The following is a 3,745-nucleotide window of genomic DNA, read 5'->3' as shown; positions in this document are numbered from 1 at the left end:
GCGGGAAGCGACCCCAGCCGATATTCCTGCCCTGGGCTTCCTATCAGCAAACCAAGCCCCACGCACCGCTCGTGCGGGCGACAAGGACATGGACAGAGCCACCGTAACCAGCAGAAGCCAGCAGTTCTCGGGAGCAGGCCGGGGACCCCACCGACCCAGCTGGAGGGGCAGACCTGGCTCCCAGGGGTGGCAGAGGCAGGGTGAGCGAGGCCACCTCGGGATTTCCTGCGCCCACGGAGCGCGGCACCACGCAGCTCACACGGGAGCCCCCGCCAAGCAGCCACGTTACCTGTGCGCCAGCCACAAGGCAAAGCAAACACAATGGTGCTGATGTGCGGGGCAAGTAAGTTGCTCCAGCCTAGAGTAAAATCTAACAAATACACATCAACAAGCTCCAAAACAAGGGGTAAGATATGCCTCGCAACTGGAGTAGGCAGATAGAGTGCATGCTCCTCGTTTTTCCTGCCTGCATCTGAAGATACTGCTTTGGTGGCTGGCGGGAGGGGTGGCTTTTTGGAAGGGTTTTTTGTTCTTTTTTTTGCTGCTGTTTTTTAGTTTCTAGTTAAAGCATGTCTGATTTAGATTTGCACCAACTTGGGGCCCTAGATTCTGTGCACAGTGCCTACAGCCCAGGAAAATGAGCTGCTTCATCGTCTGCTGGCTCCAAGGACAGTCCCCTCTTCCTACCTGTCCGGAGGATGCCCACGGAGCGCGGATGCTCGCCAGGGAGAGCAGGGCTGGCAGCACGTGAGCTGAAGTCCACTGCGCTGACGTACAGACACAGAAGCTCTTTTTGCAGGTTTAGCATCGTTTCGGAGCTGCTGCAGGGGATGGGGAATTCAAACTCCCGCTCCACTCAACAGCGGCAACACAGGCTCATAGAGGAAAAAAAAGGTGATGCGATTTTTTTCAGTGGAATCAATCACATTTGGTTGATATCGTTATGCACATCCTATTAGGTGAGCGATGCCAGAGTACTTCCAGTATCACTTCTGTAAATAGTATTGCATGTTACCAGCACTGCAGAATACTGTGGTCTCTCCCACATACAGATCTACACATACACACATACAGTTTATCTGCTCAAGGCCTCCCAAGGTCTCTGTGTGAACAGCTTCCAGATGTTTCTACTATCACCTTGGCCGTAAGATGGTGCAAACCACAGCTCACAGGGCTGTAGCACAGTGATATGCAGGAGCACACACGTCTCCAAATCCTCAAAATGACATTCTCATTCTTTTACCGCATGCTTCTCTTTTTGCAGAGGATCCTGGTTCCTGGCTAAATTAGCACGTCCTCAATGTCTTTAACTTACCGAGTGTAATTGGTTTAGGTCTAGGAGGTATCTAGGTCCACACAACTTCGCCCTAAAGCAACTGACTGTTTTAAAGCTGGATATAAGTCTGATGTCTCTTCATACAACTAGAGCTGAGAAGTTAGAAGAAAATTTTAAAAGTTATCAGCAGTAACTGGAGCCCTTACTGGATGAAACCCCCAGCAAGGGCGGAGAAGACCAGCAAGGAGCAGACAAGTACAAGGAGAATACATTATTGCCAGAGGAGAGTGATGTATTTTCCAGCAAGTCATTTTTCCCCTGCTAAAGTCCAGAAACAGCTAAACACTAACTGCTATAGCGTAATGTGCTCCAGGAGAAAGGGGGAAGGTGTCCCCGCAGCAGTGAGCCGTCCCCATCTGCAGACCCAGCCCAAGGCAGCTCCTCCCAGTGCCACCAGCACAGGCAGAAAACCAGGTCCACAGGGAAACAAAAGACTTCAGTGATGCTTCAGTGGGAAAGCGTCAGGGACAACCAACTGATCTGTCTCTGAGTTTCTTCCCTACGATGCTTTCCCCAATGTCCTTCATTTGGAAGGCGACTGATGAAGCAGCGGGGCTGATACTCGGCTGAACTTGACCCCGCTCCAGGCTGGAGCATTCAGTCCCTTGCTCCTTCCGCAGCTTGGGGCTGAGGTTCGCCCCAAGCTGGTGCGATGACCAACGCCATCTCCAAACTCAGGGATGGCAGATTGGCCAAGCTAACGAGGCCACTGAGACCTTGTTCAGCTGATGATACCCAGCCAGGGCCAACCCTTTGTTCTGAGAGCCGTGCCTACTGGTACAGGATCTGATCCTCCATCCATTCAAGTCAAGGCTCAGGTACTGACTGTTGCTGGATACAACCGGAGGAGAAAGAAGAGGACAGACCAGTTTTTAAGAAGTCAGATCCATTCAGCAGCAGCCGCATTACTGACCCAGGCACACAAGCAGCCCCTTCACACTTGCCCAGTCAGTGGCATCAGAGAAACTGCTTACACAAGCCATGGTTGGACTCCCTGGTTATACTGGGCAGTTTAACGTGCGGCTTTCCATGAGACAGAAGGCCTCTGTGCATCCACACGGACAATTTCTATGCACATCTTCATTAATGCACCATATGCTGGCTCACAACTAAGCTGTCTTTGTGGGACAGGGTATTTTCAATGCAGGCGCCTGGATGCCAAGCTCTGCCGGGAGCACAGAGCTAATGTTTGCCTGGAGAGCGGCAGCCTCTCCTGTGCCAGCAGAAGGGCACGTGTGGGACAGACTTGATCCTCTTCCCCCTTTTCCAGAGGAGCTTTAGGTTTGTTTGGACACAATACCTGGCCGTAACGCACTGTAGTAACAGATTCGAGCCTTTCTCTCTACAGACTCTCCGTGAACCAGCACATGGGGTTTCTGCAGGAACCGGGCAGACAGGCTGCTCCAGGGCTGCTTTAATCTCATTAAAATACCTCGTTCTGTTGACACCCTGTTTGCTACACTCCAAAGCATTAAACCCTCAAGCATCACCTCCAACAACAGCACAGAAACTTGTCAAGAACAGGTTTGCCATGCTGAGGACCGCAGAGTCCCCGGAGCTGACAAGTGAGTTCCCGCACACGGAGCCGCGGTGCCGGACCGGCAAAGAAGGGGATGATGGTGGGACCTTCCCGGGGTCCCCCATTCAGCCCCGTTCTTGGGGAAAAGCCCACCTAAACCCTTTTGTTACAGGCTGCTGTGTGCTTCACAGGCATAGACACCTCTACACATTCCTTCATAATGTTACCCTTTCAGGATAAAACACTTGCGTTGCCTGGGGAGGCCGGTTAACCGACATGCAACGTCGGAGGCAATCTGCAAAGCTTTATGCAGTACAGAAATCAAGTTCAAAACCACATATGCAACATTTGCATGAGAACTCAAAGCTCCTCCAGCTTCAAAGGACAGTTTACACCATTGCAGCACTCGTACATTAATAAAAAGAGCCTCAACCTGACATTTCTCAAACTCCGTTTGATATGTAATTGCGAGAGAAGATCAAAGACCAGGGGGAAATAGATGGTTTTGCATTACCACACACAGGCAGAGCACAGCGAGCAGGAGAGATTGAAAAAAAAAACACCAACATATTGAGCCACAGAAAGAAAATGCTGTAAAGAAGCCATTCTTACAACAGCTATGATGCTACACAGTCACCGACTTCTGACATCCTCGCTTGTGGCCTCGAGCGTGCAGCCTGCCCAGCGTCTTGTCTGCGACGCCAGTGCTGCCCACCACGGCACGGGGCCGCGGGCTCCGGGATGCAAACAAGCTGTAGCCGGGGTCAAAGTCCCGGTGCCCACATCGGGCCCTGGCCAGCCCGAGGGGACGGACGCCAGCCCGGCACTCTCCGAGCAAGGCAGACCTTGCAGTTTCCGTGGGGCCAGCAAGCAGAACCAAGCTCAGCTTT

This window comes from Cariama cristata, unplaced genomic scaffold, assembly GCF_000690535.1.
Source record: "Cariama cristata isolate BGI_N322 unplaced genomic scaffold, ASM69053v1 scaffold9478, whole genome shotgun sequence".
NCBI classification, from domain to species: Eukaryota; Metazoa; Chordata; class Aves; order Cariamiformes; family Cariamidae; genus Cariama; species Cariama cristata.
Note: the sequence above shows the minus strand (reverse complement) of the source record.